The sequence below is a fragment of the Trachinotus anak genome, unplaced genomic scaffold, assembly GCF_046630095.1.
Source record: "Trachinotus anak isolate AG129_WGS33_773 ecotype Australia unplaced genomic scaffold, CSIRO_AGI_Tana_v1 ptg000005l, whole genome shotgun sequence".
Classification (NCBI taxonomy): Eukaryota; Metazoa; Chordata; class Actinopteri; order Carangiformes; family Carangidae; genus Trachinotus; species Trachinotus anak.
In genome coordinates this window covers 3932253-3958041 of record NW_027273856.1, presented here as the reverse complement: position 1 = coordinate 3958041, position 25789 = coordinate 3932253, and the positions used below count along the sequence as shown (strand labels likewise).

The 25789-nt window shown below is 43.2% G+C and overlaps 1 protein-coding gene across 1 annotated transcript in view; it reads left to right on the top strand.

Annotated features, from left to right (window-relative positions):
- kdm6ba (lysine (K)-specific demethylase 6B, a) overlaps positions 1 to 25789 on the top strand; it is a 94190-nt gene that overhangs the window by 35382 nt on the left and 33019 nt on the right. The gene's annotated exons all lie outside the window — the stretch shown is intronic.

Genomic DNA, 25789 nt, shown 5'->3' with positions numbered 1-25789 from the left:
GGGTTGGTTGGCTACAGCAGACAGTGGAAATGGGCCTGGACTCCCCTGAGGAAACAAGATATTCTAACACACACACAAACACACACAGCCAACACACACATACAGTAGCTACAAACACGCACACAATGTGACTTAGTTTGAAAAAAAAAAAAAAAAAGCTCTCATGTGCATGACTTTAAAGCACGTTTTACACACTGACACACTTACGTACAATTAGACACACCACACACCTGCTGGGTCTTTAGAGGAAGCTGAACTCTGAAATTCTGCCTAAATCTGAAGATGAAAGGAGAAGTGGAGAGGAGAGACAGGCAGGAGGGAGAGGAGAAGGAGGAGGAGGAGGGATTAGAGGAGAGGAGGATAAGGAAGCAGAGGAGGAGAGAGAGGGAGACGGGCAGCGAGGTAGAGGACAAAGAAAGAGAGCAGATAAAGAGGAAGAGGAGGAGCAGGTATGAGGAGTGATAGCCAGCTCTGCATGCTCCCACCTCTCCTCCCTTCTTCGCATTCACTCTCCTTTGTGAACAGATGGGTGGAGGTTTCAGAATGTAATGAAGGCAAAAACAGAAAAAAGGGACACGCAGACACATATGTACAGTACATACACACTGGCAGTCACACACGGCTGCACACACACTTTCACTCCACAGACAGATGCAATACTTTGCATCCCTCACTGCTCTCTGGCTCCTCACTCGCTGACACGCTCATATTTACATATGACATGATCACCCTGTGTGTGTGTGTGTGTCTGTGTGTGTCTGTGTGTGTTTTGTGTAGCAGCCATGAACGAGTCGGGGAGGACAGGTTCTGCAGTCTTGTACCCAGCGACAGTGCAACATATTTGAATTGAGACCAGTGGTGTTGATGCTTTTCCTGGACAGAGAGACAGACACAGAGAGGGAGGGCAGGAGGCAGGGAGGGCAGGAGGGAGGGAGGGAGAGGCTCCAGGCAGATGATGAATCAGATGAACAGAGGGAAGAAAGAGATAAGGCGGGATAAAGAAAAAGGAGGATGAGAGGGAGGGAAAAAAGTGTGAGTCCTGTGGGTCTTTGCTTGCAGAGAGAGTGGAGGCATGGTGGAGAATTCAGATGTCTCAGTGCCAGTGAGTTCACCGGTGATCTGTGCTGAATCCATCACACATCACAGCATACACTCTGCCTCTGGACTGACGAAATTTGTGTCATGTGCTGTTACATTTTTAAAGCTACTCCAGGGACTCTTCTGTGTTGGCAACTTCAAATGACACAGAAAAGATAACAGTTTGACATTTAAGAACTTCACCACCTTGACACGTTGTAGGTATCATCAAACCAGACAAGCATGATTATTTAACAGATTATAAAGGCATCAGATGGATTGTGGGACAAAAATAATACAAGGACAAGGACAGAAAGCCACTGAGCAACACACAAGTTCACAGTTGCATGGTTTACAAATAGTAAATGAAATTAAACAGTAAATATGAATCAAATAATTTACAGTTGTTGATCCTTCAGGATAAAAAATGTAAGTAATGGATCAGTGGTTAAGATTTTATTTATCAGTAGCTGTTGGATGATGTTTTAATGCTCAAGCTGATTATTAACTAACTTTATTACGGTGAGTCCACAGATTCAGATTGGACCCATTTCACCTTTTCAGTCATTTTAATGTCTTCATTCATTTAATGTCCTGGTAATTCATCAGGATTTCTTGTGGGGAAATAGTATGAACATGCAAAATAAGGTTTCAGATTAATATGATGGCTGAATTTTGCATGAAACCATTTCAGTAGCACTTGCAACGTGGCATGTCTTACCATAAAAACCTTTACAAAACAACTTTAGCTGCCATTGGGGTGAACTTGACTTAAAGTATTTTGTCAAAGTAAGTACTCTTTCTCATGCAGTGTAGCTCGAAGTAATATGAATAGAGAAATGAGCACAGACCTACCCTGTGTGTTTGTGTGTTTATGTGTATAAAGTATGCCTCTATGGTCAATGAGTCTATACATTATCAGCTTTCTGTTGGTCATGGTGGTCAAATGTGCTGCCAGCATGGAGTCTATGTTCCCAGTCAAACAAGTTGAGTTTGATTTATGTATTTTTTTTTTTCCGGCCTGACCACCCTCTGTCTCAACTCTTGATTTGCTTACATCCGGCTGCCAAGTGAATTTTATGCAAGCTTTTAAAATGTTGTAGAAAAGTGAAATGCAAATGCTGTGTTTTCCATGAGGCCATTTGAAGGTAATAAATAGGCTCCCTAATGTCAAAATAAAATATCCCCCTCTAACTCTGTCAACAACTGTTAAGTTTTATTGTGATCTTACATACTATCATGATCTCCAATTCATTCCTTAACTTTTCTGTAATAATACAGAATCATTAATGCCAAAAACGATCTTGTTAGAGTTTTGCCTTTGCCAATGTCAAGATGATATCTGGCTTTTTTCTCCCATTAATTTATCAGCTATTATTATTTGTAGTGTTAAAACAATATTCAGTTTAATGTGCCCCGCCATCGTTTCATGAATAACCAGTGCTTGCAGCACCAACACATGCACACAGACACTGCAACCAGCTGGATTGTCACTGCAGTGCTGCTTGTTGTGTGTAGATGCTGCGCTGTGGAGTGGAGGAGATCGACAGACAGAACATGTCCCCTAGTTCAGTTTCTTCACTGCTGCTTTTTAAGGTTGTGAATAGAAGTTTTGGACAGTCAGAGAAAGAGAGAGAGAGAGAGAGAGGCCATAAACAGCTGTTTCTACGTGCCTCCCCTTTCTGATTGAGAGTGACTGTGAATGCTCTGATTATTAAATGTAATTAATGCTCCATTTGTGATGACAATTGTGATTTAGCATAGCCATAAAATATATTTGTCATCTTGACTGTCATCACTCCAGTATCTGAGAAAAAGCAACAGACAGTGGCGAGCAAAACTGGACAAGCTTGCTCTTTTGTATGCTCCAGACATGACCATATCAGCTATTGGCAATTTAACAGGACTATCAGACTCTGAATAAGATCATGCAACCCTAGTTTTAATTTTTGTAATTAGGGGAATGCACTTATCCACTTTCCTGCATAGAGGTAGATGAGAGGCTCGATACCGCATGGCTATAGCAAGCAGCCAGTTAGCTTAGCTTAGCAGTAAGACTGGAAACAAGGGGAACAGACATTGTGAAGTGTTGTCATCACTGTGAAGTTACTGCTCCAGGCAAAGAAATAGCGTGGCACATAATGCCCTGTTAAACCGCAGCAGCCCAGATGTTCCCGCCTGGTTCTGACACATTTGCATCCACACATTCTAAATTTATCACACATGTAAAGTTTTTTTTTTTTAATTGAGCAGTAATTGATCAAATAGTGGATCAGCCTCTCTTTTTCTCTCCATCTCTCCCTCGAGTGAGACTTGCTGTAGTGAGGAGTCAACAGCAGAAGGAGAAGGGGAGATATTCAATGGAGGGAGAAAAAGAGGGAGGGGGGGTGTCGGGAGAGACGGTGCCTAAACCAGTGTTAATTGAACACAGCTGTACCTCGTTAAACATTAATTGGCAATTAATCAGCTCGCACCCCCCCTCCAGTTGAATATATCTTGAATATATCTTTTAAAAGAGAGAGTGAGCGAGAGAGAGAGGGAGAGGGAGGGGAATAAAGTAAATTATTCACGGTAGCACAAGGAAAGCCTGTTCTAGCTCAGCCTCACTCTCCCTCTCTCACTCCACTTTTTCTTTCCTCCATCTTCTCACTGTTCCTCTCGCTCTCTGTGCTCCATTCAGCCCATTAATCTAGTTTTCTGCCTTTATCTCCGCTTCCTTCCCCGCGTCTGTCTGTAGTTCATCCAAGGATGGAGAGAGAGGGAGTGAAAGAGAGATGTCACAACAAGGAGGAAGAGCCAGGGGGCAGAGAAGGGATGGAGTATGAGGAAGAGAGAGGAGAGGCCCTGATGCTCCTGTATGAAGGGAATCAGTAGTGAACCGAATGTGTGACTGTCTTCAGTCAAGTCAGCTAACTTGAAAATACATGTTTTCTTTAACATGTTCACAATAGGAAATAATAGGAATTTTCAGACTGCAGGAGTGCACATCACAGCCCAGTTAATCTGCTGGTTAAACCTCAGCTCTGTCCTCTTCTGTGTTTTAACATAGCCAAAACCACAAATTAGAAGATGGTTTATATTCACATATTTTTCTGTTATGAGCAGAAAATATAGATTTAATTGCAGGTCATGAATTATCTCACAGTCATGGGAGAAAACAGACTTAAACAGAGCCTGATGTCAGCACCTGCACTGTGACAAGCTGTGTCCTTTACTGCAACAAAAGTTGTGTTTTCCCATCCTCACTAAAGGTCAGTTCATATGACATGTTGTCCCAACACGTCTGACGGCATAAATGTTTATAGCTGTTCTGAACAGTCACACTCGAAGGTCAAAGGTCAAAGGTGAAGGGTGAACAGCCTGCTGTCAAAGAGAGGAGTAAGAAGTGATCAAATGGGGATAACAGTGCACACTTTCAGTCTTTATTTGACGATATTCATAGTGTTGCAACCAACCCACCACTGCCCCAGTTATGACATCAATAAAAATGGATGGAGAGCCAGAGCCAAGAGAGAATGTGCTTTCAAATTTAGCCATCTAGTGTGAATGTACTCTGAGAACAAACCTGTGAATGCTGCAGTAGTTTATATCCAGCATTTGTGGCCACAGGCACTCTCTGTTCCTACTGTGGTGTCTGAAGACATAGTGTGTGTGTGCAGTAAACCCAGTCTGTCCTGCAGATCCAGTGTGTCGGGCTGTTCTACCCGGTGCTGCTGGCTCTTACGTAACAGGAGTGATAACCAGTATAACCTGCAGTGCACTCACTGACACACATTCTTCCTCTGCCACCTTCCCTCGATCTGTCACTATCTCCTCAGCCCTGCCCTGCAAATATTGGTTATTTCCACCTCGCACAATTAAATGCTCTCTTAAATGCTTTGTTTCCCTCTGTCTCTTTTCATTATCTGTTGCTGTTTCCTCGCTCTCCTCTCTCTTTATCTGTGTCACTTTGGCTGCATCCCAAAATTCCCAGCTATAACTCACCCTCAGCGTCTCTACCTCTCTTTCTCTCTTTTTCACTGTCCTCTCTATCAGTCACATCTATCCGCTCTCACCATCTAAATCTCTCTCTCTCTCCCTCGCTCTCTCCGTCTGGGCTCCAACTCAAATATTATAAATGCTATTGCATACTGGCTGGGGGCCAAATCAGCAAGGCGATAAATCAATACAGTGAGAGAATTATGTAATGTGCCACCATATTGACTGGCCTCCTCCCCTGCTCCTCCTCCCTCCCTGGGTGGTTTCCTCAACCGCTATTTTATCGCTGTCATCGACTCACCTTGTTTTACTTCTCTTTGTTTGCCCTCATTTGACCAGATAAACTGCCTCAGGGTTAATTTTGGGGTGGAGGCATGCTACATATGCTGACACGCAGGTTCATACAGAGTACAACTGGTGTCATCAAACAATTATCACCTGTTGGAAGTGATGCTGGAATGATTTCCAAATAATGAGAAAATATCTGAATGTAAAATGTAACAAGATGACAGTGGTTTGAATCAGTAAAAAGGACAAAATTAAAGCCAGAGTTTGACTGAAGTTTCAGAAACAAACAGCTCAGTTAAGCAGGAAACCATCTTGTGATTTTACAACAACATTTGAGCTCCTCTGTGAGTGTGTTGTTTCATTGTGCAATGCTTAATTACAGTACACTGAGGGCCCCAGGCAGGAGACTAGAAATGAAGGATGGAAAAACACAAACTATTGGCTGGCGTACAGTATACAGTACACTCTGGAGTTGCAGTTGGTCTGTGTGAGAAGTTGTTAATCTGCAAAGTTAAATTGTGAGTTCAAGCCTCGCCTGGAGCAGAAGATCTGTTGCCCAGTGGTGACTCGGTGAAGAAACATTTTTGTAGATTTGAATCTTGGCTCTGACCTTTCTATGTGTAGTTAGGGATAAGGTGTTTCTGCAATAGTTTACTGATTTTCAAATATTATAGGCTAAAGTCTTTTAGCATTGTTTATCATTGTTTTAGTTCCTTGTTGGTGTTGGTCTAACTTCAGTGATATTGGATTTCCTCTGCTTCACCACTCAGTGTTTGGTGCACTAGGCTGCAGATGCAGCCACAGATGCAGCTGCACAACAAATTTTTAAGTAAGTGTGGAGGTTGGCTCCTCTGAGCGTCTGTGCAAGCCCCTATACAGAGCAATGTTTACATGTGTCTTGGCAGAAGCCTGAAATTCATACATAAATATAACATTTTCAAACCACATTTTCTTGCCATAGAGCTTGGATGTCAACAGCTGGAGTTCTCAAAGTCTAGTCATAGTTTCTTGTACCCCAATCATGAATGTCTCCACCTTTCCCACTATGAATGTTAGCACACTTAGTTAGTTGTTGAGTTTCTACCAGCTTATAAGCAAAACTCCCAGATAAATGCTGAGGAATGTCTATGATAGATAATTATAAGATAAAACTTTGTGCAGCTAAAATGTTGACTGAACATTATAAACAACACAAAATGGACAAAGAAGCAATGAGAATTATGTGGAGATGTTTTATCATTGAATAGATGGAAACTACTGACACAAAGCATTCCATGCCAACTGCTTCCACAAAGGTTAACAAGTGACCTACAATACATTTCAGTTCAAATGTGCAGAGTCCAATGAAATTCTGACTGAAATGTTTGCGATAAAACTAATTAGAGGTGTTTATCAGCTGTAATGTAATGCATCATAAATTTCTATTGCAGCTGTTCTCTGATGAAAGGTTTTCACTTCAAACAGCTTTGGTTTATGCATGCACACATGCTGAATGCAATATCTCTATCTAGCCACTGTGCATCTGTAAGAGTGATGCACCAGAGGTTGAAATTAAATCATCCTGTTTCAGGGGGCAGAAACATTCAGCAACTGTCTGGCGCGCACTCAGCTGCTGATCTTACGGAAAGTCTTCAGTTTTGCCTTCAGTGTTTCTGTCTCAGTATTCTCTGTTACCTCTCCGCTCTGGTCATGTATTCTGCAGCTGCGTCTCCTGGTGTCCTGGCTGCTTTATAGAGAGAGGGAGAGGGAGAGGGAGAGGGGGGAGCGGTCTATAGGAGTCAGTGAGTGCAGTAATAGTGCCTATATTTCCTCCAGCCTATGCCCTGGTCAGAGAGTGCAGCGGCTCCATGCTGTATTTTCCATACCATCACCCTTTACCCGCCCTCTCCCTCTCTCTCCCGGCTTTCCGACTGTACTTTTTCTCTCCTCTCTGGAATTCCATCCTCCTGCACGTGGCTGACACTCAAGAGGGCATGCTGTGTGTGTGTGTGTGTGTGTGTGTGTGTGTGTGTGCGTGCGTGCGTGCGTGCGTGTGTCTGAACGTGAGCTATAGGAAATATCTCCCAATGAAGAAAAGGAAACATGAAGCATGCATTTTGTGTGTGTGTGTGTGTGTGTGTGTGTGTGTGTGTGTGTGTGTGTGTTTAACATGCCAACAAGTGGGCACTACTTGTTCCACTGTCTCAGCCTTTAAGCTCTATACAACCCAGACTTACTGTGCGTGCCCACTGTAAATGTACACTTTGTACCCCAACATTTAATGGAGTACAAAGAACTAAAATATATCTGAACAAAAAATTATTTGTTTGGAATTACTAAATGTCATTTTGAGTAGATGGGGTTGTTTGTTTGTCTGACTTTTTAAATCCCCCATTAAATCATATTGATCTGGTAGCATTTGTTCCACTAGTGTAAAGTGATTTCTTCAAGGAAATACACAAAAAAACACACGGTGATAAAAGTAGAAGAAAGCAAAGCTGACATTCATTCTCATAGAGGATATTACAGTTTCTTTTATAACTTGGCCCTTACATTCGTAGTTTTGGCCGTCGTTCTCATCTGTAATAAGAGAGTTCATGCATGAGAAAATACAATCAATCAGCCAGGTATAAAAAAAAAAAACACCCAGGTCAGCCGAACCTGAGAGTTTGTTTTGCAGCAGAAAATAGCAGCAAATGATGATATGACCACTGTCAACATCCATAACCATAAATCGACTAACTCCCTGGTTCAGCTTTGTGGTACCATGTTTGCATTATTTGTACACATTCACAGGCTTTTGTGCAATGAGGTCATTTCGTATGTACGAACTTTTGGTTCTACCTCCACGTAAAGTGGTTTAGATATTCTGGCTAAACTGTGCACTTAGTTTCAACCCTTCTGATCATCTGACTGTTTTGGCTTCTTGCACCAGAATTATCCTTTAGGGTTCAAAGCTGACAAAGAAGCACACAGAACTGAGTTTGCTAAGAGGAAACAACAGTAAAGCAATCATCTAATTGATTTAATTGGCAACAGAAATTAGATGTAGTAAATCCAAACAAAACACTGAACACATGCTGTCAGAAGTCAGTAAATGTAGGAAAAGAATTGCTGAGTCTTCCAGTGGTCATGTTGCACCGGATTTGGAGCGTGGAAGCCATTGTTCTCACCAAGCCACATGTGAGCTGGCTTTTATGCTAAAGCCTTATCACCAGCTTCACATCTGTCGGTGCAAAGATGTTGGTGTAATAAATTCACATCTGTGCAGTGACAACACGCTGCAGAGTTTTATGACCCCGATCGAAGGTTATCTGCATCTGTATCGATTTGTGTTTTTATTTTTTTAATCATCAGTGTGTGCACTGCAGGTCAAAGCATGTCTCCATCAGCCTTGCATCACATTAATGAAGACGAGATATCGAGGTAGAGAGCGAACAGAGGCTCCTTCTGCTCTCCAATCCCATCTGTTTGACACACAGAGAGAGGGAGGGAGGAGAGAGGGAGGGGTGGTAGACGAATGAGAACGAGGCCAGATCAGGCTGAGGGAGGGATGGGGGGTGGAAAGGGGGGAGGTGCTGTTTAGAGAAAGGCAGGGAGTGAAAAAAAAAATCAGAGGGAGGCAGGCTGGGGGGTTGGGCTCTGAGCCTGTGCATGTGTATGTGAGAGAGAGAGAGAGAGAGAGAGAGAGAGAAAGCAGCAAGCAAATGTGTGTTGTGTATGTCTGTGTGTGTTTGTGCGTGCGTGTGTGCGCTTGCTCTGTTCCTTTCCTTTCTTTGTTTGACTACTGAGTGGGAAAAAAGCGAGACAGAATATAGAGATAGAGATAGAGAGTGAGGAAGAGAAACACAGACAGAGGAGAAGAAGAGGATCTAAAACGAGAGTCACTATTTTTTTTTTTAGAGAGGGAGAGAAGAAGAAAGACAAAGAGGAATTCTATTTTGGTCTGTTTTCCCCCCACTATTCCCTTGCAGGCTGTAGAATAAGAAAAAAAAAATATAAATAATAACAACAGCGTTGCATGCTTTTGACAACAGTGTCATATTCAGGAGCAGTGTGTGTTTTGTGTGTTGGCTCGGTGCGCGTGTGTGCCGAGTAGGTGGGGGAAGGCAGCCTGTGCAATTTAAAGGGAAAATACAAGGCACACACAAAGCTGGGAGCGCAGGCAGGCAGGAAGGCAAGGCAGCAGGAAAGGAAAGGAAAGGTAGTGGGAATCTGCTGAGCTGGCTGACGCTTTAACCAACAACCCTCTTTTGGATTTTACTCCACCGAGCCGACCCTGTGTCTCCCTCTGTGCACAGCCTGAGCCCGGCCACGGTAAGACAAGCTTCCTATCCACAACCTCTCAGCTGTTTCACCGCTACCGCTCTGCAGACAAAAGCAGCAGAAAGTTGCTGTGTGTGTGTGTATGTGTGTGTGTGCAGATGGAGAGGAGCTAAGCTAAAGGATGAAGCTAAGGCTAAAAGGCGTGAGGAATGCAGCACAAAGGGAGCTTGTGTGCTCCAGCTGGGGCTGTGTGTATATGTGTGTGTGTCTTTGTGGACGGGCTTGAGTGTTTATGTCACGGGGCTTCCTAAACTTTTGCATGTGAAGGATGCCCCAAAATAGACAAGCAGCAGACTACAGACCACCTTTTTGGAAAAAGATTTCTGGCTGATTGTGCACTGAAGGTGGAGAGAGTGAAAGCTCCTATCATAAGTCATTATACAGTGACTCCCAGTGCTTTACATGAAAGCAAATACTCAGAAATTAAACTAATTGTTTTACTGGGAAACCAAAGGAAACCCTGTGCAGAAGAGTCTTGAAGGTCCCAACAGTGGTTCATGTTAGAGCAGGCGATTTAAATGCCCCCGGTGGCTCCACAGCCAGCTGGCTCACCGGCAGAAAACAAAACACAAAAGTAGTTAATTTCTACTTCTCCATCTCTTTGTCTCCTTTTGTCTTGTCTGTTTTCTCTCCTTCACCCTCTTCCCCCATATATTTTCTGTCTCTTTCACCTTCACAGCTGATTTAAAAGCACAAAAGATTTCTGTCTTTCTTTTTCCTCCTCATCTCCTTCTTTCCCCTCACATCTCTGCTCTCTCTTTATCTCTCTGTCATGAAATAGGCAGGTGACTGTATTGAACATGGGTCTTGTGACTTTGTTGCCTAAGCATTAATCAGTGAATGCCTCCTCTGCGTGTGTGCACACACACACACAGACACACACAGACAGATGCCGGCTCCCACTAGCTTCTTACACACTGTATCAGTTAAACATAAGCGCAGAGCTCGGTGACAAAAAGTGTGTGTTGTCCCGTCCAGTGTGTTGTGATCTGGGGGCTTTCAGCTTGTTCTTGTCAGCAGTCTGGTCTGCGGTCAGCACCCGTTTTGTAAATGTGTATGTATGTGTGTGTATGCATATTACTAACATCTAAAGAGCTAATAGTAGCCGGCGTTCTGTGTGTGCGTGTGTGCGTGTGGTCGTGCGCATGCTCCTCCCTGAGCGAGTGTGTGAGAAACAGAACACTTGTGCCGGCGTCTGCCTGGAGCTAATATTGGTGTCAGTATGTGACTGTGTGTGTAGGGGGGTGTGTGTGTGTGTGTGTGTGTGTGGGTGTGGGAGGGTCCCCGTCCTAATTAAGTTTGTGCCCCCCGTGTTCTAACCAATACAAACATTCCTAGAATAAAAGCCTCACTAGAAAGCCATCGCATGCGTACTACTGTAAACCGATTCCTACAGTACTCCACACACACACGTGAGCGCCCGGCCTGCACATGCGCACACACACTTCCACACACAAGGCAAAATCACTGTTACTATTCCATTTGCCGCCCCCACCCTTCCTGTTCCCCCCTGGGGAATTTCCTCCTGTCTCTCTTTTCATTAGTTTATTGCCAGCGGAAGTAGAGCATCTTCTTCTCTCTGACATTTCTTTCCCCTTTTCTTTCTTTTTTTATTCCTCCACCACTTCCTGTCCAGCTGCGATTATCCAATAGTGGTATGCCAGGCGCGGTTCAGCCAGGGTCGCCTGCTGTGGACTGGAATACATCATAGCTGCAGGCTCGCTATCTGACATAGCCTTGCCCGATTAGGAAACACTGTATACAGAACACAGCCAGCGCTAATGCTGTGCTAATCTGTTTATACTGTGCTGCTGGTTCCCATACTGAATACAGAAGATGCTGTAGTACAGGAGAATATGATATGACTTTATATATTACATTATTGTACGGCAGAATTGATTATGTGAGGATGGATAACTTTTTGATAGAGTTCTGCTTTGTTTGATCAAATGGAGTGAGTTTACTGGACACTTAAATGGTTAAGGAGTAAAACAACAAATACTACGGGAGGATAAATTATGTTAAACAGTAGAATATAACTGAATAGAATAGATTTATTATAATATAGAAGGGAATTAGTTGTGGTACATTTAACAACATGGTATACAAGAAAATATTATCTGGTACAGTAGAATTGAATTGATGCTGTAAATGACAGTTTGTTAGTTTATGTTTCCACCTATTCAAAAAACGATGTGTATGTATTTCTACATTGTCTCAAGAAACATTTATTTGCGTATTTTGAAATCATTTGTGCGCTAACTGAATACAAATGGCTTGTATTGTAATCTCCCAAGTTTTCTTCATAGTTTTTAATGCAGATGGTCAGATGGTGCATCGTCCCCGTTTAGAAAGCAAACCATTGTGTCGTTCCCAGTGAACAGACAGTAGAAAACAAAATGTTACATAAAAACCAAAGTGTTGTGTTTTTAGCTAGACACAAAGTAATGTAGTATAATAGCATCTGTAATGTGGCGAGATGGATTCCATTACTTCCTGTTCTGGCTGCTGTTATCTCTGTAGGCTACAGTTTTGCATAGTCATTAGTTGGGAGAGGGGGTGACCCGGCCCAGCTGTGAGTGAACGTGTGTGTTTTGCTGATGCTAATAAAATATGGTGATGTGGACTGTGATGACAGTTGATTCTGGAGCTGTCTGCGTAGCAACAAGCTATTTCCTGCACTAAGAGCCATTAGGACGCCACCCAAACCTTCCACCCCCGTCTGTCACCCACCATGCTCCTGTGTTCTTCTGCAGATGTGCACATGCACACAAACGCGCACAGAGAGGAGGCGGGGAGAGAGGGGAGTGTGTTTTTGTGATTGAATTTGTATGTGCATGTGTGCTGCTGTCCTCTTTACCCCTCCTCAGCCCCGGGGCAGTCCCCCCACGGCTGAAGGGGGGAGATTGTGCATTCATTGGAATGGAGGCTGAGATGGCAAGGGGGAGGAGGAGGGTGAGGGTGATTGAGTGTGCTGCCTGGAGAAGAAAAAGGGAGACAGAAGAGAGGGAGAAGAGGGGAGGGGGAGGGGTGAGCTGCCTTGTGTTTTAAAACAGAGGGAAAAGGGGGAGGAGAAGGAGAGGAGCAGACAGAGAGGAGGTTCAGGGGTGGAGGTGAGGGGGAGCTGGCTGGCTGGCTTGCTGGCGCCGTGGCTGGGTTGTGTCTGTGAAGAGAGGAGCTGGAGCTGGGCTAATAACAACTCATGTCAAAGTAATAATGTGAGACACTTTCACGTAAATAAATGTCTGTTTGTTACACTGATTGATAGATTGTTTTGTTAATTCAACCTACAGCCAGCTCATGAAAGCTTGTACATCTGCACCTCTGTACTTTCTGCTGCATGTAGTGGGTAAAATGTGAGTCTGGAATGATGCGTTTATGATTTGGTTTGTGTCAAAAGAATATTGCACAAGTGTTCAGTATTTATTTAGTTTGGACACAAGCGTGTCTGAGCTGTGTATATGTAGTGGGTGGTACCAGCTGGCCTTGAGCTGTCTCCAATACATTTCAAAGGTACAGTGTGGTGTGTTTAACAGTGCATATACATTGGTGCAAGTTCTAACAGTATCCTCCAGTCAGCTGTTCAGACAGTAGACTTGCCAGAATCTGTGCTAATTCCTTTAGCATCCAGGCTCTTTTGCTAATAGCAGTATTTATACAGACACACATATTCATAAATACAGTAGCTGTATTTTATTCTGTGGCTAAATGGTCAAGTCTGATACTTTATCTATGACTACACTAGTTTTACATTCAAAAGCACAGTTCATTAAGGCACAGAGGGAGAAGGCTTAGGTGGTTAATTCTATTATGCAGGGTCAAAGGGCTCAGGCAGATTAGCTTTGGCCTTGGAACTAATATCCACCATAGAAACTAGAAGTAGCTGTTTATGATTAGCAGAGAGTAAGACAAAGAGAGTGATGGAGACATGATGAAAGACAGGGACAGGCTAGGCGGTCGGCTAGGAAGGTCAGAGCCACGTGCTGCAGCCCGACTTCCTTATTTATTCAGGTTGATCTGGATCTGAGCTGCAGTCTCAGAGACGCACGAGAGAAAGAATTAGGAAGAGAGACAAGAAAAAGAACTGGAGATGAAGAGATGTGTGGGAGAGTGAAAGAAAAATAGCCACACTGAGATATTTTGAATGCTCCCATACACTCACACATTGACACACACCAGTGGCAGAGGTAGTATGCTGAGTGAGCACATGACTTCTTTGTGTGAAGGGGATGGGCTGGGGTTTGTTGATTTAAGGTAATGGCTTCCAGTTGTCTCAGTCAGGAAAAGGACGTGTCACTACTACTAGGGAGAGACAGGGGATTGGCAGGCTGAGTGAAGACGAAATCCATAACACACACACACACACACACACACACGCACCTAAACACACAGAGATTGTGTAGCTGGCCTCTTTGCCGCAGAGGTTGTGACTGACCGACTGACACAGGTGTGTGTGAGTCGTGCATGGCTGATTTTATCACAGCTTGGCAAAGGTCAACAGTGGAGCTGTGTGTATGTTTATAGCATGTCTTGCATAATGTGTGTAAAAGGCTGTGGGTTGTTAAAGTGTGCTAACTCTGTAATGAAGGACACAGAGTTCTTTATAGCTGATGATGAAAGGGAATTGAGTAAGGAAGAGAAGAAGAAAGAGAAATGTTATGGGCGTGGGGGTGGGGCTTTATAACTGAATCTTTATAACTGAAACCTGTCAGGTAGTTGGTTGTGTGTCTTTTTTTCTTGAGACTATTTCTATTCTAAGCACGTCGTTATTTCCCTGTTAATGATGCATGAATATCCCAGAGATGCAGGAATGTGGTTTCCTCTCTGTTGTATTGCTTGTATTCATTATTAGCTTCTTGTAATGTTGGTGATATCTGCACTGAAGCTTATCCTACTGTTGCTCTGGGTAGGAGCAGCTGCTAAATTCCTAAAATCTAAACAACAAAAAATCAAATGTATAATTGCATAAACACACACAAACACAAGACAATTGGCCTATGTCCCTGTGTTTTTACTGCACTCTGTAATTGCACGCAAGAAATGTGCCATCTCTTTGAAGCTTTCTGCTCTTAAGCTGTTCTTCCCTTCGTTTTCTCTGTATTTGTTTATTTGTGGTGTTTCTCATCAAGTAATGTGGCCCTGCCCAGCTTCTCATTGTGTCTGCATGTGAGCTTGTTTCTGTACTTGTGTCTCCATCTGAGTTTGGATATGTGTGTGAAGATGAATGCACGTGCTTGAGACCGCTCTCAAAAGTAGACACAGGTTAGGTGTGTGCCCGGGCATCTGTGATGAAAGGGTGACACTTTCAGCTCTGTCAGGGAGCTGGGGCTCTTGCAAGTATTGCAGTGTTTGGTCTCACTGGTTTCACTCACTTTTAATTCAGGGCTGCAGACACTAATCATATGTTCAGGTTTTTATTTTGTGAGAATATTCAGGTAAAAGGTTTAACAGCTAGTTTATATCTTTGCTACAAAAGCTACTATTGATATTATTGATGTCTGTGTCTTTCATTGATTCATCAAGGTTTTTTATATCAACTTATCAAGTTGTTGTCATGGATAATGTGTTAACCAAAAGCTTTCCCAACAACAGGCTACTTGCATATTAAACAGAAACCTATAGGTATCCCATTGGAATCTAAAGTATTAGCTTTATCCTGGTCAAATACAAAATATCTCCTTGGCTCACTAGATGGTCAACGCTCCTCACCAGCCAATAATTTTCTTTGCTTTCTGCCATTTTCTGCTGTGGCATACTCTCGGCTTCTGTGAGATCATACTGCAGTGGGTGTTGATTCTCATTGATATCAGTAGTACTATCAGCCTGTTGCAGTACAGGGAATTTATTCACTCTTGATGACTTAACGAACCTTTAATGGGTCTTATAGGCAGCTAAACTTCCTGACCCAAAACTACACTCTGCAGACTGAATCTGTACATAACAAACACAGGTAAACAGCTAATGAATCATGTGTGTGTGTTTGTGATAAAACACAATTACACACAAGTGAAACTCTACATCTGACTCCATGAATCAGATTCATACACCTGTTAGTACACATCTATGACTGTTTATTGATGGCACATGCAAAAAACACACATGCACACACATTTATCATGGCACATGAGTGACCCCACAGTGACCTTAATCGATCCAGCTAATTGACTTACAGTAATGCATTAAACCGATTAGGCTTCGAAGGAGAAGAAGGGTTAATAAGAGAAGGAGGAAGATGGAGGTTTGTGTGTGTGATTTTGTGTGTGTGTGTGTGTGTGTGTCTGTCGGGAGGGTCTGACAGCTGTAATTAACTGATCAGCGAGGACGGGGAAGTTGTGCTTTGTAGATTATTTGGTTAGAGGTTTTCTCCTCCTCCTACTTCCCATCTTCCTCTTCCACCCTGTCTTTCCTTTCTTCTCCTCTCTTCCTCTTTCCTTCCCACCCCGTCTTCTCTATTTTACTCTATTCCTCCCTCCTTTCCACCTCCTTTCTTTTTCATTATTTCTTTATGCAAACTGCCACATCTGCTTTTCTGTCTTCTCCCTATTCTTCCTCTCTTTTTCCTGCTCTGTCTTTCTCTCCCTGTGTTACATTGACTGTCTCTTTAACCCAGTTCCACACTGAACCCTGACCCCTCTCACTTGTGTAACATCTATGATAACTGTACTTTTGTGTGCGCATGTGTGTCCCTCAATGTCTCTCGCTCCACTTCTTCTCTATACATGAGTCACAAGTCACAGCAGAGCCACACAGGAGTCGCTCTTTCTGGTAAGGTCCTGTTGAAGCTTTAAAATTTCCAACCTTATGACCAGTCTTATGTTCTATCAATTGTAATTTCCCACACTTTCTTTTACTTGCATTTTTGCAAATTTATTATGTTTGCATTTGTTTAAATGGCAGGTGTATTCAGTGTGTTAGGAAAACAGCGTGAGACATCAAAGTGGCGTCTTTCTCAAAGTGTTTACGAGGATATCTGTGTCTCTGCACGAGTGTGTCTGGAGGGCAGCGAGTGCACTGTGACCTTTTATAAGTCTGAGTGTGAAAGTGTGTGTGTGTGTGTGTGTGTGTGTGTGTGTTTGCCCCCAGACCAGTAACATGATCTGTCTTGAGGAATCGAGACCTCCATCCCTAGGTCTGTCTGCACCCTCCCTCTCCCGTCTTCCACATCCGCTCACAGCCTTCTCTTCTTTCTTGCTTTTCCTTTTCCTATCTTTCATCCTTCTTTCCCTCTCTCTTTTCTCTCTTTTCACTGTTGCTCCTCTTAACTCTAAATTTTAAATCTGTATCAATCAGTATACACACACACTGATCAGATGGCTCTGATTGCAATGATCAGGGGAGGGAGGTGGGTGTGTATGTGTGTGTTTGGGGGATCAGTGTTGATGTTGTAATTGATTTTTCTCTGTTTCCTTTGTTTGACTAGTGTTAGATGTCTGGAAGCTGCCTATACTGTACTGCACAGATAGGATATTGTATAGATTGTGTGTGTGTGTGTGTGTGTGTGTGTGCTGGGTGGGGCAGGGTGATGGAGGAGGTCATGAGACAGGCTGGCTCTCTCCCACAGGATTTCTATCACTGATGTATAGAATTACAAGCTTCACAATGTGCGTACTGATATCCCCCCAACACTGCATTTCTGTTCTTCTTTCCTCCATATTTTTTCTGCACTAACAGAAAATTTGCAAACAGCAAAACTATGACCCTAAATATATTCTTGAGGCTTAAAAAAACCCAAGTCCGTGTGTGTGAGTGGCTTTGGGACTTGAGAAGCCTTTAATAAGAGACGGCTAAGACATTAAAAACACCTACACTTATCAGCTAATGGCCAGAAGCTGACATGTGTAGGCGTTTTTAATGTATCAGAGCAGTGTTGGGCTTCTAACCAGAGTTACAGCCCAAACTGGTGCCCTCCACCCTCCCACTGCCTACTGCAACAAAATACTCTCAGATCAGGCTCAGACCAACTCCTCTTTTCTTTTATTCAAGTTTTCCAGTCAAACTGGAGCTTTCAAACGCAGGGCTGAGCGTGCACTGTGTTGTTTGGGCAGCGTGTTTGCAGTTTCCAGGAGTCTTGTGTGTCTTCTGTACTCTGTTGCCATATGGCAGCTGTATTAGCCCACAGTGTAAACACAGCTGGCTGCCTCCCGTGGGTGAACAGCAGTCTGCCTGCAGATACAAAAAGCCCTAATAGGAGGATCACATTCACTGCTAGTACATTAATATGGCTATTAGGCACATTGGGATTCATGGTGTGTTATTTGTAAGGCACATTAGTGTCGATGTTGCCGCCTGATATCTAGACTGTTAGTGATGTTAAGCTGGCAATTATCAAGTCTCTTGTCTGCTCACATTACGTTGCTGCAGGCAGTTCTGATTAAAAAAATTGATGACTTAAAAAAAAATATATGTATATTGAAATCTGAACATGAAAAAACAAAGTGTCATCTCTAAGTATGTTATTGTCACTATTCAGACTTTTTAATTATGCTGCTGCAGTGCTGCGTTTATATACTATAGTTTGTTACTGTTCATGTGTTTGGCTGATAAAGGTATTTATCAAAGAGTGATGCTGATGTGTTCGTCTGAACCAGAGACACAAAGAGGGAGATAAAGGAGAGAGGAGAGGGCAGGTACTGAACACTGCACATCATAAATAAAATGTCAAACACTGCTGCATGCTAGCCAGTGCTCAGGGTAGCGTGAAATCTGCTCTCGCCCCCTCCTTTCTTATCTTCCCTCCCATCACACTCTCTCTCTTGCTCTTTGTGCATGTGTGTAATTGTGTGTGTCTGTGTGCTTGTGCGTGTGCACGCACAGGGTAATTGAGGTGTGTGACCTTGCTGTAGGCCTGGCAGGTGTGAAGGGAGGGATGGAGGGAGGCAGGGGATGAGATGAACAGGGGGAGAGGGTGAAGAGAGAGATGGGTGGATGGAGAGCTCTGCTGATATATGTTGGCAGACTGATAGCCTGCCTGCATGCATATATGTATGGTAATGTTTGACATTCTGTGGTGAAAAAAACACAAGCGATTGTGTATGTGTGGGTGGAAGCACATTGTTCTGATGTAAGGTCCTCTGCATGCAATGTGGAAATGAGATCATGTGCATGGGTGTGTGTGTCATTCAGCAGACGAAATATTATAATATTTTCTATATGCTGCAGTGTGTACGTCTGAATCTGTTTCACATTATACTGGTTGAATGTAGCATTTTAATCATCACTGTAAAATAGTCAGAACTATAAAGCAATGAGAGTAATGGTGGAGATGACTGGCAGCTTCTATCATTATATCATTAAGACTACATTTCCTACACACACTGCTGCTTCCTGTCACATGGACGTCGATGAATGGTGTTTCTTCTGCCACCCCTCCCTCTCTTTTCTCTGTTTATTCCCCTTTGAGAGAAAACATTTTTTTCTTTGACTCCTTCCCTACTGATATTACCAGCTGAAGCATAACCTTTACTTGTACAGTGCCCTCTTTCTGTTTTGTGCTGTAAAGCAATTCAGCAAATTTTCAGCAAAATCTGACCTGGTGACACACAATGTACAGAGACTGTCAGATGGCCTAAGACTGTTGAAGATACAAATGGTCACTGTTATGTTAAATTTGGAATTCTAAGTGAACAAATCGAATGATCAAAAGTACAGAAATGAAAAAAATACACATAAAAAAAGAACTAAACTGATAAAGAAAACTGTTAAGCACATTAAAACAGGGCTTTTTTTTTTTAAAAGGTTGTGAACATGTGTTACTTCCTGTACAGTTCTGAGAGACCCTGACTCCACACACACAGATAGTAAGGCACATGTAGGTTTAAATTCAGTGTGTATATATCATCTGCATGTATGCAAATGATATGTTACTCACACTGGTGCATTGTGGGAGTGTGGGGATGATATGATCTGGTCTCTCTGAATTTGTTCAAACCCGCAGCCTTTAGTAACAGCTGTGCACTCATTATAATGATGTTCTACAATGATGAATCGATGTTACATGCAGCTCCTTTAACATGAAATCATCTCCAACGCTGCGCCTGCCATCATCTTCTCTACATATTAGTGTGGAAACAGAGCTGAGAGGCAGTAAGCTCTCACACACCCATCCCCCTCTTCTCCTCCTCTGTCGCTCCATACCCCCCCCCCCCCCCCCCCCCCCTCCTCCGCTAACCCTCTGCTCTCTGCACAGTAGCACTGTGCATCTGTGTCATGTCACTGGGTTCTGGCGTCCCGGAGTAACCCCCCCCCACCCTCCCATACCAGTGCATCCTCTCTCTCTCTCTCTCTCTCTCTCTCTCTCTCTCTCTCTCTCTCTCTCTCTCTCTCTCTCTCTCTCTCTCTCTCTCTCTCTCTCTCTCTCTCTCTCTCTCTGTCCTTGTGTGGCTGTGTGGCTGACTGTCATCCCAGATCTCTTCATCTTCTCTCCCTTGACCTCATCCCTCACTCCTGTCTGCCTCCTCCTAAAGAAGAGTCCCCCTCTCGCCTCTCTCTCTGTCATCCTCTCTATCTCCTAATTTCATGTGTGTCACTCTTCTAGTTTCCCTGTCTCTCTCTCTCTGTCACCCCATCATGCAACTCAAACAAACACAGGCATCGTTTCCTTCTCTCTCCTGCCTCCCTCTCTCTCATGAAGCGTACACAAACATAAAACTGTCTCAGTGCATACGTTAATAGATCCAAGCTCCTGAGCTGACTGCTGCATGCATAATCTATCTGCTCATACAGAATGTGAACAGTGCACTTACGAAGCTGTGTGTGCATGTGCACGGGTGTGTGTGTGTGTTCGAGGCCCTAGGCTCCTCCCTCCAGAGAGAGAGACAGACAGGTGTGGACCAGATTGAGTTCCGCCTCATTTCCTCTGCCCTGTGCAGCTGGTCAAGGACACACATTTACACCAACACACACACACAGACATGTCCTCAGCACATGTTTATGCACACACACTTAAAATACAAAGACAGAGACATGCATACTGAACACACCTTAAATAAAGACACAATACAAGACGTAGAAGGATCAAATGCACCATTAGCATAAAGTAGGGATGTGTGTGCTCATGTTCACAAGACTGCACTTGAATTCCTATGGAAAAGGATTACAGCAGTAATTACAGTACGAATGGGAGAGTATTTCCATGGCGACGCTGACAGATTTGCAAATGGTGGAAATCCGGCCCCAGTATAAAGTCGCTCAAATCCCTCCCACTCCACGTTATAGACACACACACACACACACACACACACACACACACTGTACTCGCCATTACACTATTTATAGGTGGCTTTGATTATTTATCTCTTACATGACAGCCTCATATTGGCTGTCCATTTTTCACGCTGGTATCAAATGTATCAACAGTGCAGGAACATTATGACCATGGGACACACTCATGAACGAACACACACACACACACACACACACACACACAACAGTACTCCCCGCTGACATCAGCAGATGTTGTGTTGATGTCAAGGCGCAGTTTTATAAGACTCAGGAGAGCAGGTCATTGGCCATCAAAAGATTCTACCACTCCAAGCATTTTTCCACACTTGAATTTTTCATTTTTACTTCAGACATTTAGCTGATTTATATTAGGTGAGATTAAAATTTCCACTAAGGTATCCAATATAATAAAATGTGGTTAAAAAATGCACGATTAAAGCTCATTAGGTCACATTTATTTCCCACGTGGCATAGAATGACAGACTAAATTATCTGCAAGCGAAGCTAAATTGTTTTTACCTTTGTTAACCTCCATACAGTGAAACAAAGGATGTGAAATATTTCTCAGCCACGCCTGTTTCTGCATCACTTCTCCACATTTTATTCTCTTCTGCTTTTTGTTTCTCCACTTGGCTTAGTTTCTGCGTTATGGCATTATAGATATTACACAGTGAAGTGCGACAGGTAAGGGCTCACCCCCCCCACACTTTAACATAAAAACACACACACCCTATTGTCTGTGCAGTCTATACATGTGTTGATGTCTGATGTGTGATTGTGGGTGGATCTGTCTGAGTGTGTGTGCCTGTCTGCTGTGGCGCCTACCCAGTTCAGGAAGTGTGGGGTCACAGTGTCTGGAGGGCAGCCAGGTGGCCTCCCTCCCCTTTAAATAGCCACTGATACTCTGCCTTTAAGAATACAGCCTATAGGAAGAGACTTACATACAGACACAGAGGAAGAGGAGGAGGAGGAAGGCTGGTATGTATACACTATAGGGTTTTATGCTTAAATGCTAGTGAAAGGGATTGAGTGTTTGTCATTTTGTGCAAGTACATATGTGTGTGTGTGTGTGTGTGTGTGTGTGTGTGTGTGTGTGTGTGTGTGTGTGTGTGTGTGTGGTCCTGTGAAGATGTTATGAGCCACCATGTGGGGATCACGTGTGCCACAGTCAGATAAAGAGGTCTTTGTGAGCAGATGCAGAAGATGCAGCTCAATTCTCACACATCCACTTGTGCATGCAAGCACACACCCACACACACACACTATATACACACACTGTGACCTATATGAACACACTCCACTGCTCTTTCATGCCACAGCTTACCTTCATTTTTACATCCTCACTGTTAAACATTTAATATGTAATTTTGTTCCACTAGAGTCTCTCAATCAAAACAATAACAAAAGATTTTTTGTGTGCAGTAGTGTGGGACCATGGAAGTTGTTGTCCTCACCATCATTGCAGTCAGCTATTCCCAGTTAGGATTCTTTCAGTGTCAGTCGTTGAGGGTTTTTTTAAATTATCCGCAGAGGTCTCCTCCTCTCCACAACAAATTGACCCGTTGATTAAAAACACAGAATAAAGCAGTTTCACATTAAAAATCGTCCCGGAGGAGCTGCTCACCACACTGAGGTTAACATTTGCTCAGCTCATTTCTCTGATAACTTATGATCCAGACATTCAGGAGGTTATTACCAGGGGCTGAATTATCTGCAGAGGTCTCTACTTCGTAAAACAAATAGACGTGGTGATTAAATCTGTTAAAAAACACTGACTCAAGTAGTTTCCCGTTAGAAACCGTGTTTCTCTGACTGTAAGTGGAGCTGTCGCTGACATTTGATCAACTTGTTTCTCTATGTACAATGACTAAAATCCCTCATCTGGTTAAAATATATAGTGAAAAATTAAAATCTAATAATTGAATTGTAAATTTTGTAAAACTGGATAAAAAGTCAATTTTGACCGCCACCGTCACCACTGAGAGGCGACCAAATGAAACAGGCTGTAACTTTGATTAAAGTTATGGATTTCTTTAGGTTTAGAAATTGCTGGAAATAATTTGGATACTGTAAGATTACAACTCAACAAACTATATAACATATGTAATTTTTAGACATTTTAGTACAGAAAAGCTACATATTTTAACATTTAAACTCACACTGTGTGACTGGTTGTATTATATTATGAATTTCCATTTTCAGTGTTTTATATTTAATGGCTATGAAATCATTGTGCTTTGGGGCACACACAGCAGTGTAATATTAAAGGTCTGAATTAGTCTTTTTGGTATGTGACGGTTAACTTAAATGGCATTGTGCAACTAGATAGTACAGTTTAGCACCTCTGCACAGGTATGTGGGCTTGGCAGGGCTTGCCTGACCACTCTCCAGCTCTGCCTTACACACACACACACACACAGTCACACACACACTTGGCCCCAGAGACTGTAAGAGTGCATCCCGGTCGAATGCCTACAGCTTTAAACACACACTCACAAAAATGGCACACAGAGTTGTTTTAGAGGTGAGGAAATACTGTTGTTATGACTTATTATTAGAGCCCCACCACTTATCATCTTCAACAAAAAGATCACTTTGTTTTCTTCTTTTTCCAAAGTGTTTATTTTGTTGGGATGCCTCAGGCCACATTTCTCAGACTGTGTATGTGTGTGTGTTTGTGTGTGTAAAGCGAGTTTAGGCACGCCAGCTGCATGCTCCTCCTCATTTTAGTGTTGTTGTTTTTGGGCTACTAGGAGTGTGTCAGCATTCACAGTCTTAAGTACTCAGAGAGTCAAGTTGTTTTGCTGACAACAGTGTAACTTGAATATTATAAGCCTGAGTGATCAGTGTCTCTTCAGGTCTGTTTGCCATTTGACTGTGACCAGCTGACTGCTTTGCTTTTACAAAGTCATGGTTCCAGCATTTTATAGTCTGTTAAAGATGACATTTTGTCATCTGTGCAGCCAGATGTGCATTTTCAGATTTCCTTTATTGGCAGTCAAACTACAGACTTAATAGAAACTTAGAAATTTGAAGCATCCATAAATTTTTCCTGAGGCTTTCTCCCCCTGTGGGACATGAACATGTGGACTCCACTGTAACAAGTTCAGGTGTTGCTCTGCTCAGTGATTAAGCACACAGGTACGTTAGCACTTTGGGCTGCATGATTGTGTGAAAGGTAATAAATAAATTTGAGCTGAGTTGGTTTGAGCTTGTTTTCGGGAGTTGACCAGTCAGAGTTTGACGACAAAGCCATGTGTTATTTTGGAGGATTGACGTCACAAGACTGTGCCGGCGTCAACTGCTGTGGTGCTGAATGCCGTCTGCAGCTGTGAGGGTGCTCTGCTCGGCTGCTGTGGTGTGGTTTGTGTGTATGAGTGTGTGTGTGTGTGTGTGTGTGAGTGAGAGAGAGAGAGAGAGAGAGAGAAAGAGAGAGAGAGAGAGAACAATGAGGGTAAAAGCAGCACATTGCAAGTGTTAAAAAGGTTATTTTCATCAACACTCATTTGCACATGCTTGCTCAAACAACTCACACACACACAAACACACACTCATTCTGTTCACAGGTTTTGATTTTGGAAGCAGCCACAGCCAGGCTGCTTTCATTAGCATCTGTCTAGACACGATTTATTACCAACTGTTCCTGTCCTCTCTCCTTCTCTCTGTCTGTCTCTCTGTCTTCCTATTTGTCTGCTTGTTCTCACTGCTGCTGGATTTTCAGACAGTCTTGGGGTGTGTGTGGTTCTAGTTGGTTACACTGTCTGTCACCCTCCTCCTCTTTATGTGGGTGTTCTGCTCCTGCTTGTCCCCAAAGAGAGAGGAAGTCTGTCTGTCTTGTCTGTCGCTTCATCTATCCATCCGTTTCTTGCGTGCATGCATGCGTGTGTGTCGGGGGGGCGGGGGAAGTTGGAGTGGGTGTGTTGATTGATGAGCCAGGCTTGGTTTTGACCATGACCTTTTCCTGAAGCCATGCGGCAGAAGTTCACCAAGCCAAACAGCCCCGAACACAGTCAGCCTGACACTCCTCCACAGTGTCTGTAGCTCTGCCAGCTCTGGCCTCACAAACACATGCATGTTTACAAATGAGACAGAAAACAGACTCTCATGAATGCACACAAAAATAATACATCCTCCACCCAGTTTAAATCCAGTACATTGGGCTTCAGTGGCATGATATTTGCTATATTAGAGTGTAGCTTTTCAAACACCAACACATCTCAAAAAATATGCAAAAACATATGAGTCTTAATAACTCTGTTTCACTTTGTAGGATTAGAAGACATATATAGAGTGGATTAAAACATGAACTTTAGCCTGAAAAGTTTTAACCAGCCAACTAAATGAGTCAAAATGATCCACTGTAATTCATGGAATCTGCAAACAGTGAGCAAATAACTCAAATTCAGACAGTGCTCTCTTGCAAACATCCTTATGTCTGTGTCCTAATTTCACACACAAGCTCAGGATGGGCTGTAGCAGCGTTCCCATCAGATCTAAAGTTGTTCACAAAACAAAGTGCCCTCGCTCATGACTCGCTCCTTGATGTGTGCATGCTGATCAGCCCCCAGGCAGGTGACTTAAGCTCCTTTTCCAAATAAATCCTGCTATATTGCCGATAAGAATAGCTTTTTCTTGTTTATACTGTACCAAACAAAGCCGGCGTGAAGTGTAACACAACAGCGTCCTGTCCTGCCATGCCAGCTCTATGCTTTACACAGATGTAACTTCTGCTCTGCAACTACCTCAGCTGCCGGCTTAAAGGCGACAACATTGCTCCCTACTCCATGCTCATACAGAACAGAGAGGTGGAATAAAGGTGCATCGTTCCCACCTTTAACAGGCTGTGTGAAACACTCTGTTAAAGCTTCTTTGAACCTGTTCAGAGTGACTGCCTTTAAACACACTACACCGAGCACAGCAG